Source organism: Lutjanus erythropterus, chromosome 10, assembly GCF_056507025.1.
Source record: "Lutjanus erythropterus isolate fLutEry1 chromosome 10, fLutEry1.hap2, whole genome shotgun sequence".
Taxonomy (NCBI): Eukaryota; Metazoa; Chordata; class Actinopteri; order Lutjaniformes; family Lutjanidae; genus Lutjanus; species Lutjanus erythropterus.
In genome coordinates this window covers 32,689,837-32,705,846 of record NC_139326.1, presented here as the reverse complement: position 1 = coordinate 32,705,846, position 16,010 = coordinate 32,689,837, and the positions used below count along the sequence as shown (strand labels likewise).

At 40.6% G+C, this 16,010-nt stretch overlaps 1 protein-coding gene across 2 annotated transcripts in view; it reads right to left on the bottom strand.

Moving 5' to 3' along the window:
- Nucleotides 1-16,010, bottom strand: part of zdhhc8b (zDHHC palmitoyltransferase 8b) — a 96,973-nt gene that overhangs the window by 79,334 nt on the left and 1,629 nt on the right. The gene's annotated exons all lie outside the window — the stretch shown is intronic.

The window sequence follows — 16,010 nt, the reverse complement described above, 5'->3', positions numbered from 1 at the left end:
ATTTAAACTCGACATGTAAAACTCACCAAAACTGTCTTGGTTAGTCTGTCAAGTCTTCCAACAATCACCAACTCTGGTTTGGTCAAAATAAATCCTCACTTTATCATGTGAAAAGAGTGTAATGAGTCTGACTCAGCAGGCTGTTTTCCACTCACTCGTCACCCAGCTCAGTGCACTCATGGTCAGCTGAGTGGGTGTGTACTGCGCCGCTGGATGAGAGCGCGGTGCAGAGCAGAGGCTGTCACTCTGCAGACTATTACATTAGCAAAATAAAATGACAAATATTGCCCTAAAAATCAAACAAGAAAACAGTCTGCGATGGATTCAGCCCATCATCGACAGATGATATAGTCGTCCAATTGCCCAACCCCATTGTCCGATTTTTATTTTTTATTTTTAAACATAATATACTCTAATGCAGATTTCTATTTTTATTTTTATAGACAATACTTTATTAATATTTTGGCAATTTTCTTCATTCAATTTTTTTTTTTTTTATAATTTATAGCATGGGTTGTCAAACTTTCCGAGGATCACCTTCCCAAATAATTGAGGAAGTGTAGCATCACAACCTGCCAATATGAATCCAAATTTTATGTATTAAGTGTCAAAAAAATTATCCATTTTGTGTCACCGCATCCAAGGGAATGTCAGCTAGTTAACTGTGGCACAACATAACAAACAAATAACAGTCAAAAAAAATACTGTTTTATTTGGATATGAATGTATGTGATATGATATGAATAAAGAATATCGGCCAATATATCAACATTGGAACTATCTAATATCGGTATCTGCATCAGCGCCAAATTTCCAGGGAAGAACTGACACAACACTGACAGCAAAAAATTTTACATTTTCATTAAAAGATAACTATAATATGGCTATAACATGACAATCAAACATTAGTACATTAGTTAGAAAGTATTTCAAATACTCAGAATCAATATGTTTCTATAAATCAATATTTTTCACAACATTGGTAAGTATAAGTCTGGACTTGGTGATGGGTGCTGGCCTCTGTGAGCAGGGTGGCCCTGATGTCAACAGGGAATACTATTAAAACAATTTGAGGGATCAGCTGGATTTAGCCGGGTGGCTAATAGTTCTACAGCAGTTTAATCAGGACTTTAGCAATTATTCACACTGCTGAGAATGCACGGGGTGGCAGAAGTGATGGGGGTGGGTGCTGTGCAACAGACTTTGAGCATAACTAAGTCTGTTGTTCATGTCAGTTCTGATCAAATGGTTTTAGGCTGCTGAACTAACTGGGTGTAGCGCAGCCAGGTCACTGAATTAGATCACCGGTGCCGTGTGCAGGTCGGATTAAGACTCCAACTAAGATCCAAATTTGGAGTGGAGTGGCACTGTGGTGTGGCAGTGACACCATGGTGCCCTCAGCACTGACACCCAAGGGCTCTGTTTTAGTTCATCACTCATTTGGCTGCAGGTCTGTTGATATTTTGCACTCCTGCCAGAGCACAGTTTTGCCTGTGGAGTTTAGTCAGTGTGTGAGGTCTGTTTTATCCAAAAGGCTCCAGACCATCTCTCAAGATGGACAATTTCAAAGTCAATTCCCCCAAGATAAGAGGCCGGACAAACAGAAAACCATCCTCACTCTGGGGGGAGACAGGACAGGATGAAGCTCCTTCTCTTGGACTTTAAGTAATAGAGGGGTGCAAGAGCACTTAAGGCTGCACAATCACATGGCCTCACAGAAACATCCATTACAATGTCCGCTAAGCCCCGCCCCCTTTAGTTACAGTTGCTAGCCTGTCAAGCTTTCCCGTCTCAGCACATATGCAATTTACCATAATAATGGTGGCACATTTACCACTCAAACAATGGATTAGACAGAGCTAGACAAGAGCAGGCTTTACATTTCTAGCCGGCCATTGTCTGTTTTGATTGCTGAACTGTTCTGACACATTTTATTAGCTATAGACAGCTATCTAATCAAGCTAACTTTAGCTTGATGCAAGGTAGACATCATGGGGGGGTCAACATTGTTCTTGTATTGCCATGTACAGCTGGTATTATAAGTAGGGTTCTGACCAAAGACTGTTTAGCTGCTTAGTTTATTCTTCACTTTAAAATAACCAGTGTATCCTGCAAATGCAATTTTGCTTTCGCTGCAATGTTTGCTGGGGTTGTTGGAGTGTAAACTTCCCCATAACCAGTGAAGAGCTAACGGTTGCATAAACTCTGAAGTGCTAGTCATGAATCAGACTTTTTTAAATGTAACTTGCAACCTTACAAACTAAATGTAACCTTCTTGGTTTGAAAGCAATGCTAATACTTGTATAGTACAACACCAGTTAACACACAGCTAAGGCTACAGCTCTGGCAGAGGCAGTGAGTGTTTTGTTCTTTTTAGACTCGTCAGCTAGTCTAAATTAATATTTACATTTAAGCGACAGCGAAATTAGTTGCAAGGAACATCCCTTTTAACTAGTAAAGCCATTTAGCTGGACATGCAGAGTATTACCCTGTGCTCACATATGTCTGCCAAGCTATGACTGGACAATTGCTCTTCAGTGGAGGGAATGGTCAATTCCCCTGAGAGAGGCAGAGAGGCAAAACAAACAGAAAACATCCTCACCCTGAGAGAGATAAGGCAGGATGAAGCAGAAGAACATTTAAGGACCCGAAGCACGTTGAGAGCTGCAGATCCACATTGCACACTGCCCAACAAAAACATCCAGACCCCACAATTTAAGTGCTTGACTGACTCATATAGCATTAAAATGTGAAAATGTGCAACTTAACAGAAACCAAGCCCGGGAACATCTTTGATATTGTTTAAATTATGTGAGTTTCTGTATGTACATGGCTGATGATCATTTGCCACAGAAGTATGAGTGAGAAGTGAAGAATTTTTCTGCTTATATATACAAAGTCAAACTTCCTGTGCTTGTTTTTCAGTCAAAGATAGTGCGACTATGACTTCATCAGCTCGACACGGATAACACTCAAAAATTGCAGGCTTTTCTGCAGCATTTTGCACACTGCTGGGCCAAAGAAAATAGTCTAACAGAGGAAATCCACAGTTTGGAGCTGGCTGGCTTCTCTCTGGCAGAAGCTTCAGGGTACTGCCTCTGTCACACATGTGGTCAACAACTTCCTTCCACACCATCGGGAGTGTTAATCCAATACACATTTTTATATCATCTGTCAATTTGTGTAATAAAAATAGCACTGAAGCATGAGTAGGTCTCTTTTTACTGTCTTGAAAAAGCAACAACAGCTAAATAAAACAATCCTCGGCACTAAAATTAATGGAGGTATTAAAACTGGATGACCTGGACCTTCAAACACAAACTCAAATTGATTGCACACACTTCAGAACTAGCTTCAAGATTCAAACTGTGGCAGAGATTTCGCTCCATATGACACAGCCACTCTATATTAGGTTAAAATGGACCTGGAATCCACAGAGGATGGTGAACGCCTGAGGGCTGAATACATTTGTCCATTGTGAATTTAACCTCATTTTAAAATATCCTCACTGTCAAGCATGAAATCATTCTTTTAAATAGGTATTTGACAAAATGATTATACAGTATCAGGTTGGAGTACAGTGGCCCAGCTGGAAACGGGTCCATGGTGAAGCTTTCCCCGGGTTTGCTTTCTGTCTCTGCATTCTAGCATATTTGCAAGAACTAAATAGACAGAGAAACCCATTTAACATAAAAAACAACAAATCACAGGGATGAATTTGCCTCTTCATTTGCGTTTTGGTGCCAGAGGATTTTGATCACGGTGTCAGATATGAGAGTGATGGAAAATGGGTGAAAGCTAAAAAGGTGAGGCTTCAGTAGAAGGCAAACAGCAGGTAATGCACAACACGCTGGAATATATGAAACAGGTTTTATCTGCGCTTTTGAGAGAAAACAACTTCTGAGAAGATAACGCTATAAAAAGCACAATTCCCTGAATATCACAACAAAACACCTAGCTGCATTATTATAGGGGCTGGGGCTAAGGCCTGAACACGTTTGGGTTTATGAAAAAGGGAATTAAGTACATGACATTTGGCACGTCGAGCTCTAATAAATATTAATATAAAACTAATGCCTATTCATAAACTGTCCCGAGAGGTGTGAAATAATAGCATGTGACAGACATGACAGTATAAGGTCGCCTCTAAAGTGAACTACAAAGGGAATGAGGAAATGTCTAACAGAGGCGAGCCTGGCTGGAGCCCCCTGGGCTCCATGCCTTCAAAGATGAGAGCGCCCACTCGTATTTATAGAATGTCACCTCACACAAGCATATCAGACAGATATATTCAGAACAATATCAGCTTGGAGTGTTATGGCTTAGAATATATATTTAATTTGCCATGAAATTATCAAATTGACAGCAATTATGTGTTGCTTAAATCGAAATTAAAGGACCAGTGTGAAGGATTTAGTGGCAGCAGTGAGCTTGCAGATTGCAACAAACTTGCCCCACCCTCCCCTTCCAAGCGTGCAGGAGAACCTAAAGTGGCCTCCAAACTTGTCACAAGTCCACATCTAAAGACAGAATTTGGTTTGTCTGTTCTGAGCTACTTTAGAAACATGCCAGTGCGATGGAAGAGGACCCGCACCTTCTGTAGATATTCAATTTCTGCCATATTACGTCAAGAAAACCCCTGTAAATCTAACATACTAACCTTTGAGTCTTTTTTGAGCACGCTGTAAACAAGATTTACATTATGGCAAACTTTTCAGCAAACACTTGCCTGTCTACACAAACATTTTGAGTCTTCACCGTCTAATGATAAGTCCAATATTTACTCTGTTTTTGGTCTCTACCAACTCCTGGGGGGAATACGTGGCTCTTTAAATGCTAAATGTTCCACTGTGTTTTCCAGCTACTCACTATCTTTGTCTGTCTGCCTGTCAATTGGTGTTAGGCGAGTAGTAATTCTAGAGCTTTTCTTCCTGCTGTGTCTGGAAGTGATGCACATGAAATTGGCAAGATTAAAGTTGCAGACCGAGCAGACTACGAGCAGTCCCTTTCACATACATGTTGATATTTGGTCTGTTGTTAAGATAGAAATATTAATCATAGCACCTTTAATGCTGCAATATTTTTTACACATTTTAAGTTGATTTAGTGAACTTTATAGTAAATGGTTGCTTATTTCCACATCCAGCAGGTACAGAGCAATGTTATAATTCATTTGGAGTCATGTTTCTGACTGTCTAGGGAATGTCATTGTGATTTTCACTCTCCTTTAAGCTCTGTTTTTGGTCTCTACCAACCCCTGAGGGAAACAGAGTCTGTAGGTAGTGCACAGTGGGTTATTAGACAAGAAGATGCAATGTTAATATAACAATATCAATTATAGCTGCTTTAATGCCACTAAGTGGTTCTATTAAGAAGATCATACAAATGGTGCAAAGAAATTTGTCTAATTTTCCTACAATTTTTTTCAAATTTTATACTTTCCTAACAAAATTGTCATCAGATTGGTTTGGGAGATGATTTAATCACATAAATTATTCTGCACACGGTGGCTGTAAGTCTTATTTATTTACGATAGCTCAGTGGTTGACCTCTACTACACAGATGAATGGGCAGTGGTTTTGTTTGCTGAGCCCACTCATATCCACAGAGTTTTCAAACCACTCACTTCAAAAAGCGGCAAAGATGCGGAAGACCTGCCCTTATAATCACAGAGACTATCTTCCCGTCCTTCCTCTGTGTCCCAGAGATGGACACTGCTTCACTCTTGTAAACACTGGGAGCCTCAGCTTGCTTGATCTCTCAGAAAGCCACTCCAGCCAAGGGTGTTAAAGACACAGAGCTCTGTTTCTACTTATTACCAGTCATGGTCTCCCTCTGGCAAAACAACATGAGGGGAAACAGGGTGGAGACACCCTTGGAGGGAGAGGCTGGAGGTCTAAATTAATCCCACATGTTCCCCGAGAGGAGACTTTCCAGGCAGCCTCAGCTCATTCGGCTGGTGGGAGGGTGGTGGTGGAGCACAGCAAAAACTCAGAGAGCACCTCGCTGCACTTTCCCGCACTTTTCGCCCACACACTGCTGTGCACCGAATCCACATGGATCCATTTAGCTCAACTATGGCATCACAAGGCACAATTTACTTTTTTGGCAAGCACCAGAGCTCCAGAAAGTTACAGCTTGAGAGAAACCAAAAGCACTTTAAATAGACATAGAGAAAGGAGCACAGTCACGAGCTGCAGTACGAAACAAAATGAACTCTATTGATCCTGAATACAGATGACACATTTGGACAAATTTAAAGACATTTCCTTCCTGCTCTTCAAGGCATATCAAATTTGTCTGATTCATACATATTACAAAAGAGAGCACAAGCAAAAAAAAAAGTTGGCAGAAAGAGGTTGGGCTAATTTTAGAAAGGACTGATTTCTATTAAAGATCAACATGTGCTTGGAAATCATGCTAAGAACATGATGCACAGTTTGTATTTTTTTATCACCTGCTGTAGCAGATTAACATATTCATGCTTTTATTCATTTATGATAAAACATGCTAATCTGCAAACAATGATCTCACCCTGCTAAAGGCATATGGTCGTATGCAAATGGAAATTAGCTCTCTGTTACAACCGTTTAGATCCCTCCACAAAACAGGGAACACATTGTATTAAGTGCGAGAAATTCTGCAATGCATTTGTTTCAGCAACACTGTAACAGCACTTTGCATTTTAGGATTTTCATTACAAAGTAAGTTGTTGCTCTTTAGTACAGCTTTACAACCTTATTGTCTGTCAAATATGATCATGAAAAAGGAGCAGCAAATTGCCTGTAATGTAATAACAGTGTTCCTCTTGTAGAGTACACTGATGCTTTTGTTGAAAATTACAGAACAACTATATCAACTTGCCCTGACCTGAAGATTTATGTAATTTAAAGTTTGTGTGGCATGTACAGTAGGCAGTGTGAGGCCCTGCTTATGGATGCACGCTAGCGAGCCAGGGAAGAGGATCTGTCAGCATTATCTTAACCTAGTTGTCAAGCAGTGACAGGGCAGCTGGGATGGAATGAGATTAGAGGACCTGGCCTTTTATTCTCTGGGCCTCTTTGACTCATCAATACCAGTGGAGACAGACTGCTCTGACTATATGAAAGCTCTGCCAGCGGCTTGTTGTTTATGCCTACTTAAACCTTGATGGAGGGAAGATGAGGTGGTGGCTAAGGATGACTTAACTTCAGTTTAAGTTTGCCTCTGTACACTGGCCACCAACTATTCAGCAGGTTGGGTCTGACTAAGGTTGTGAACAGGAGAGGTGACTGAAGAAGAAAGGCTGATGGTGCCCCATTTTGACAGTGGTAAAGACTGACTTTGCATTACTTAAGATGGCCCTCGACAACCTGTTAAACAGCCCCCAGCACCTGAATGACCTGTACAAGTATCAAGTACTTCTTGGACATCTGAAACTACCCAGTGCACTCCAGCTTGCCAAAGCCTGCTTGGATAATCCAAGGCTGCACACCATGGCCACGCAAGCTCTACAGGACAAGTACTGTTTAACCCAACAGGTTGTCCAGACCAAACTGGGTGCCAGTCTGAGTGCTCCAACTCCGAAGACTGGAGACTTTGAAAACAGCTACAAACCAGGGTTCAACATTAACCATGGCCCTATGGTCTGTGGCCACAAAAAGTTACTCTGTGGCCACTAAATACTGCATGCAAGTGGCCACTTGTGTCCACCAAGTTTTAGCCAATGACAACAAACATCCCAATTCCTCTGTGCCATTTAGTTCATTGTTAGCTACAGCTATGTCAAGACATATAAACAAACAACTATAAACTATAAACAACCAAGCCACTCAAATGTCTAATGTGTTTTTTAGAGGAGAACCAAAAACACAGAAGGCAGACTATGAAAAACGATAAGGCCTTAAAAATTTAGGAGTGAATGGAAGCTTAGGTGGCTATAATATGAAACATCTGAGGATGTAAGCTACTGTGGTGTATGCTGCCAGCTTCCTCAACTATCTGAGAGATCTATCTTGTCGTTCATTAGAAACACCACATTGCAATTCATGGAAAAGTAGACAACACAAATGTTACAGTTAAGAAAGACTGTGCTAAGTTCTGTGAATTGGTCTTATCTATATTATTTTTACAGACATTTACATTTGGGATGTCAAGTGACTAATAGGCAAGATGTCCAGATGCTACTGTGATGGAGTTGTGGAATGCTGCTGCCTGAGCCAAGGCAATCTTCAGACAGGCACAGGCCAACCCTTCACCTTACCTGACACAGGATCCCGGCTACAGATCCCAGGCGAAGCACATAGCTAGCAGAGCAGACACTTCCTACAACCACAAACCTTCCAAGCCAATACAGAAAGCCCAGTGTGCTTTCAATAAACCGAAAAGGAGAAATCAAGTTCATTTTGGTCCACATAGAGTTGACCCATTTTCCTGCTGCCCCCCTAGGAGTTTTCAAAGGAAATCTGATGGACTCCTGACACCCCAGTGTGAAGCACTACTTGACAGCTTTACTATAAGGAGACACAGAGCTGGACATACCTTGGCTAAACAGATATATGGGGGTTCATGCCGTGGCAGACATGACTGGTTTGTGTGTCTTGAATGTATTAGCTGTTAGGTAATGGTTTTCTCCAAGCCAAGAGTCCCAGTTAGTGGCCCCTTAAGAATCACACTGTGTTAGATCATTATTAGATCAAGACAAATGTCTGAAAGTCGCATTTGATCACGCAACAAACAAGACTGTCAAACACACAGCAGCTAAAAATATGAAGGCATCCAGATTCAGACGTGTCGCGCTCCCACTGGAGTAACACCATGAGTTCTGCTGTCTCCACTGTTTGATATTAGACATTTTGATATTAGATATTTTCAAAACATCATCATTGCAAGATAATCTCTATTTGCATTTGCATTTTCATTATGATGTACACAAAAGATCAAAGTCATTGCATGTGTAACAACCGTCTCAAACGCACTCCCACTGACATTTACTAGATAATCATTTCAAAATAGCTTTTTGTTTTGCCAACAAATGTGATGAATGTGAAAGGCTTACTGACTCGAGAAAGCATTTATGGTAGTCCAGAGAAACTGGGGTCTTTTTTTATGAAATCCATCTACAGAAGCGAGCAACGCAATTTCTCTCACAATTACATCCACCATTGATGACTAAAAAACAAGAGGAGTCTACATCAAGTCCAATCTCCTGGCTCTGTAATGCTGTAATTACCATCCAATACTCAAGATATTTCAGTCAAAGTGGTTGACCAGCCACCCAACAGACCAACATCGCCATCCATAAAGCCATGCAGCTAACATTGACATAACTGTCCTTTGTATACACAATCTGATAAAATATTGTATTTGAACCAAATACATAAAGACATGTTTGATGTTGTGTTGAAATTTCTTAACTTTTCAGACTTCTCTCAATGACTTCATGCCTCTGAGGAGGAGTCTCAACCAGTTAGAGCTGTAATTAGCAATAATTTTCAGTATCAATTAATCTACAGATTATTTTCATGATTAACTGTTTAGTCTCTAAGATGTAAAAAACTTGTGAACAGTGTGTTAAATGCTTCTTTTGTCCAAGTAACAGTCCATCATCATTTATGTCATAAATGACAAACAACAAAAGCAGTAAAGCTGTACATTTAAGGAGCTGGAACCAGCAAATGTTTGACACTTTTGCTTGAAAAATGACAGAAACAATCAATTGTCGAAGTTATAATTTTATTTCAATGGACTAATGGATTAATTGACTAATAAATGCACCTCTATTACCAGTGGTAAATGGGTCATAACTATAGTATTGTTAGTTTCTGACTGGCCGTGTTCTACATCAGAAAGTGGATTTAAACAGAGAATCTCACGATGGTATCAATGAAACAGAATCCCAAAGGAGCTGTTCTCCTGTATTGATGAAATCAGGACAATGGGGGATGGGACATAAGACAGGGACAGACAGTGTGCGAGTATAAATAACTCAAAGTGAACTGTGATGTTCTAGAAAAAGGAAACAAGGTTTTTTTTGTTTTTTTGAGTGACTGCCACACCGTGTAGCTGTAAATCCATATGCAGTTTGAAGTGATTTATGTAAAATGTTTATTCCTCAACGCCCTAGGAAGCTTGCTCAGCTTGCCCAGATATATAATGTTTTGTGTGAGTTCTTCTGTAACTGAGGTGGAGAATACAATGTTTGCAAGGCCAATAGAGCCACAATAGCCACATTAATGGGAAATACGCCAGGCTGAAATGAACCAGAATTAACCTTTAAGGCTGTAAAGCTGCAGGAGCAGCCGGGATTGGCCTACAATGTGTAATGATCTTACAGGTTGGAAACATGCCTGGTGGTAAACCATAAACCACAATGAGAATGAAAGTAAACCATAAACAAAACCACCACAAAGACTCAAAATAAAAGGCCTCATCTTGTGCATTAGCTCAGAGTGAAATGAGACCCCGTCTCCATTCATTATTGACTGTCACCTTAAGCACCTTCTGAAAAGCAGAAAGTGACACAACCCTGCACAGCAATTGTCAATCTCCAGGCCCTCACTGCGAGGCGCTGATGGATGAGGACCTACATAGGAAATTACATCGTTATCTAATCTGACAAAACTCGCCACACCACACAGACCTGCTGCTGGTTTTTTATCCGCTGTGAAAAACTACAGCACTTATCTCGATAAACCAGGTGACTGCGCCACATGGATTTCATGAATAGGCTGAGGAAATACTTTGACCCTTGTGATCTTATTCGTCTATCTGCTACTTTAGGTCAAGATAATCAAGGTTTCATCCTCTGTGTGACATGAGGACAGGATAGCTTCTTATCCACGTCAGCTGAGGAGCTGAACTCTGATGCTGTGATGGTGTTTGAGGACAGAATAGTAATAGTTCAGTGAATGTTTCTGAAGGAAGGATGAGTAAGACATGTTGAAGATGAGTACTGATGACTTGCCTTAAGGGCTGAAATTTGCTACTCTCATGGGATTCATGGAATATTTTTTATATAGCTTATTAGGAGGTTAAAGTTGGGTGAGCATGTCACAAAGTCCTGCTCATTTCTCTGTAAGCTTTACATGAATATCACACCAGGGAGGCTGCGATTCCCCAGTCTAGATCTGATAGATGCTTGTTCATGAGCGCACACACTGAAAAAGCTACTGGGGCACATTAATAACATGTCAATTGGCAATTTCCTCCATCTGAGAAACTCTCTGCCCTTGCGAACTTAGATGTATCCTCAATGATAAAATTTAAATAAGCAAACTAAACGCAAATGAGTCCCAACATCACAGGAGCGATATTTAAAACAGGCAGCTGAGATGAGCTGACTTGCACACCGAGCATAAACAGGACGAATTAAACCAACAATTCATTTAACTACAGGCAAACACACGGCACCTCGAAGCTACTAACGCCACACAGGAGGAAGACACACGGGCTCTAATGGACACTAATACCAAGCAGTGAGGCATTAATGGTTACAAGCTTGTTTACCAAACCCCTTGACAAAAAGACGACAGCAGCTCAGCATACATAATCACACGCAGGACGCGGATTAGGATCAATGAGCAAGCATTCAATTATGCTTTTTAGACCTTCAATTAATAAGACACGGAAAACCACAATGTTACATGCAGCAGAGTGAAGAAGGGATGGGTGCAGGAGCACAGAGAGGGCTGCGACCTCAGTGGGGGAAACAAGTGTGAGATTACTAACACCTCTGGACTTACCCATATGTTGAATGTAAATGAAGTAATAAGTTTTTAAATCTGAATCCTTGCACTCTCTCTAAAAAATGTTTAATAAGGAACCCAAAGGTTATATCTCTAAATCAACGAAATATTTGCCACAGAAACAGTCATTATTACAATAGATTTGAGTTTTTAGTTTTTGAGGTTTCTTTGACGTGTCGGCGACTGGCGACTCGAGCTTGAGTGCTGTGCCTATAGGCAGTGCATGATAACCCAATTTTGATAAAGGTTTTCCACTCTGTTCTATTTATACAATAGACCTTTTTCACAGCAGCCATTTTGGCATTAGATAATAGGGTAAACACAGGTGTTACCAATGATACTGATTAGGGTTTTCTTCCATTCAGCTCAAACAGAGTCAGGGTGCTGCTATTTTGCATGTTGGCTCACTGAAAAAGCCTCTGCTCCACTAAATGTGATTGGACCTTAATTAGCATCATTGGTAACACCTGTGTACATACTCTACTATTTTATAACAATATGGCTGCTGCAAAACGGTTCAATTCTCTTGCATTTTAGGCACCGGTTTCTTAAGAATGAGCATTTCATTGTAAGATGTATGTATGCATTAGCTGGCTAATTAGTTCGTCAAATGAAACTTTCAAGCTCTGTAATGTTCCCATGATGACAGCAAGTAAATTTGGTGAGTCACCAAGCAGCATATGGTATGTATAGGAAGTTAGCGGACATAGAAACAGCTCCATAGTATTTTTAAAGATATTTCATTTCATTAAAGTTGCAGAGCTAATGTTAATGCTAGCTAACATCAACCATACCAGTGAAGGAGGATGCTACATAGCTAGCTTGAAAAGATCGAAAATTTAATGTTTTAGCCAAATCGTAACCTACAGCTCGCATGGTTGTCGGAAGTATCACCAATACCATATGTTTAAACCAGTAAATTAGGCTATTAGTTAATTATAGTATTAAAAGTACTGGAGGTATTTTTACAATGATCTAAGTGCATTTTTTCTGAAATGAGGTCTTCATTTAATTTCAGTCTTTACTGTCCTTCCTGACATTTGGCTTGCAGCAGAGCAAAAGCAGACGGTGTTCAGTGACTTTTTTTGCACCAGCACTGTTTGCAAGTTAATAATTTAAAAATAAAAAAGTTTACAAAAAGAAGTTTACAATTCTGCCGTTATTGAAGTTATAGCCTGTAAATGCTGTGTAAACAACAGCTGAGCAATTAGTCGGTTTTTTTTAAATGTATTTTTAGTTATTTAGTTAATCACTAAGGCTCAGTTGAATCCTACAGCTAGATGACTTTTCTTTGTATCAGTCTCTGTATCTTATTTCTAAGATTACACTTCTACTTCCAGACTTGTGAGAAAAGATGATGTTCCTATAGGCCTAGAATTCATATGAGGTAACCATTTTTTTCCCCAAACACTAGGTTCCCAAATATTTCATAGTAAAACAAAGCTTCTATATATTAACCCTGTAAAGTGGAACCTTTTAGAGGGCACCATATATGTACCAAAAGGTTAAATATAGCAGCACTTGTTTTAACAGTGTATCAAGGTTGCCTGTCATCCACCTCTCTCCCATATTTCAACAACTCTGCGCTCTCAACCATCAGCGGAAATACTGTACCTTTACAAATCTCTACAAGAACCTCTGAGGGTAGCACAAATGCAAAACAATGCACTGAGACGGATCTGAATGAAGTCTGTTTCAATGGATGTACAGTGAAAAGGAGGAAACAGATGTGGAAGCTGAAGATTAGATTCCTGTCAGGCCTGTTCTCATGTGCGGCTCTGCTCTCAGCCCGGTGACACGCTGGCTCAAACTGCCACCGCTGACTGCCTCGCTCATTATTCACCTCCACACTGCAAAAACTGCTGAACGCAGGTCTTGTCCAGATGATCAATCGAAAGTTTCCACACATCTATCCATGCGTACCCTAAAGTATGGACTGTTAGGCTTAGCAACAAATGATAATGGCCAGCCTGGCCGCTCTGTTTCCTTTACAGGTTATTCATTTGGCGTATGGTCAAGGCCGGTGATGAAGACATTCTGAGGAATTACTTAAAGGTAAAAGACAGCTTCTCCAACACAGCCACACAGCAAGGACAAATTTAGACATAGTGAGCTACTGTATAATAGAATCTTATTACAGACTCCGATAAGGCTGGGATAATATTATGATGGCTAAACCATGACTAAAAGCTTAATTTATCAGCAGTATTTTTTGTGGCGAGTCGTGGTCATGCTGCGGAGATATAAATAATTCTGTACTAATGTGTTCTAATTCAATCTCAGTGGGAAACACAAACTGTCAGGCGTCAGTAAGCCAAACACAGTAACACACCATAGACTGAGTGAGTGTGTGTGTGTGTGTGTGTGTGTGTGTGTGTGTGTGTGTGTGTGTGTGTGTGTGTGTGTGTGTGTGTGTGAGCCAGTGCTGGCCCCAAGTCTCATCCTCCACTGCCCATATGACACCAAGTGGCCTTCTGGCAACAGTGAGACCTTTAGCATACTGTGGCCTAGGAATAAAAAAAGATTTGTGTGCCTGGCACTCTGCTGTACATGAGGGACTTGTAGTTTTAACCCCTGCATGTGGCTGCCAAATAAAGTTGGCGCCATAGAAATGTTAAATTTTCCTACTTTTGTACTCGTTACATGTAATTCTGGTTAAGGCGTTTCAGATAAAGGCATACTACTGTTCTCTGGCCTGCACTGGTAAATGTGTAGCGTTGCACTCCAGCCAAAGACAAGGCCAGACTGGGTTCAACATAATGGACTCTATGTGTGTTTGAGAATGAGAAGGCATGGCCTAGTTCACTGCTCCCCAGGGGGTTCCATTATATGCGACTCAATCCTCATGGACCTTTTACTGGGAAATGAAGGAGCAACAGAGTGAAGTCTTAATCCTCACCCTGGAACCATCTGCTGGGGGATGAACCTTAATGTGTGAATCTAAGTGAACCCCAGCAAAAAAAGAAGAACTAAAAAATTTTTAAAAACCTCTCAGCAGAAAAGATTCTTACTTCTGCTAAAATGTGGCTGAAATGCAGATCTCTTATTAGATCATAACACATTCATTCCAAATCATGACTTGCAAATCAGGCCATTTGTTTACACAAAGCCCATGACAGTGCACCACAGAGTGCTGGGATTTTTAAAGCTACAATCCAACCTACCGACCCAACCCGACAAGCACCATATGTTTCCTTCAGTCTCAGTCATTGACCTGAGACAGGAGTGCCAAAGCACTCAGGGTGTAGCTTAAGCATTTTCAGTCTCTTCCTGCATTTGGCCGGGTGGAAAAAATCTTGTTCATACAAGTGAAGAACACACACTGCATTGTATTTTTGCATCCAAAACAGATCTTTGTCAACCATAGACCAACAGCAGCTATTAAAGGAAATGCATACATATTAAAGGGACTGTTCAACTCAAAATCAAAAACAGATATTTTTCCTCTTACCTGTAGTGCTATTTATTACAGATGCCCACATCAAACGGCCGCTGATTGTTATCAGGTAACATTCTTAAAGACTGCAATCGGGTGATCGGGATCAATGCTTTCTAGTCGCTGATCACGAAAACTAATAGATGACGCAAAAAAATGAGCCTATTCTAAGCAGATAATACTGCTACACTATGTATGGCTTGTGGTGCTAAAAGTGCCAAAATATATTTGAAAACCTCAACAGCAGTGTCCTCTTTCCAGGAGTCATGATCCAATTACTACAGCCAATCCACAGTTCTTGCTGTGGGCAGTTTCATGTAGGACCTATTTTCTTTCTACTGTCCACCAAGGCATGCATCTACTCGAGGAGGAGAGGCTTGTGCTTCTGACGGCGTAGGAAGTTAATGGCAACCTCCTTGGCTGAGCTGTGACCTCTTGTCCATGAGTGGGCGCACACTTCCTTCTGCATGGTGATCCGGTTGGTGAGAGAGAAAATAGCTTATACATGAAACTGCTCACAAGGTCCAAAACTCACCAAAATGATCTGGTTGGATAAATAGCACTACAGCTAAGAGGAAAAACATGCATTTTTGATCTGGGGTGAACCGTCTCTTCAAGTAAAGATCTACAAAAATTATGGAAATCACATATTATGTACACAAAGTAAGATTATTTACGCATCCAACAAGATCTTTAAAATACTGTAAAACCCTACACCCTTAGAAAGTGAAAAAAGACATTCAGAAAGGTTAGACTTTACTTTGCCAGACAAAATGTCTCTGCTCCACAGGATAAAGACTGGATGATCCATCCCCACAGTCCTCAGCCCAGGCCAGCTCTTTGCAGGT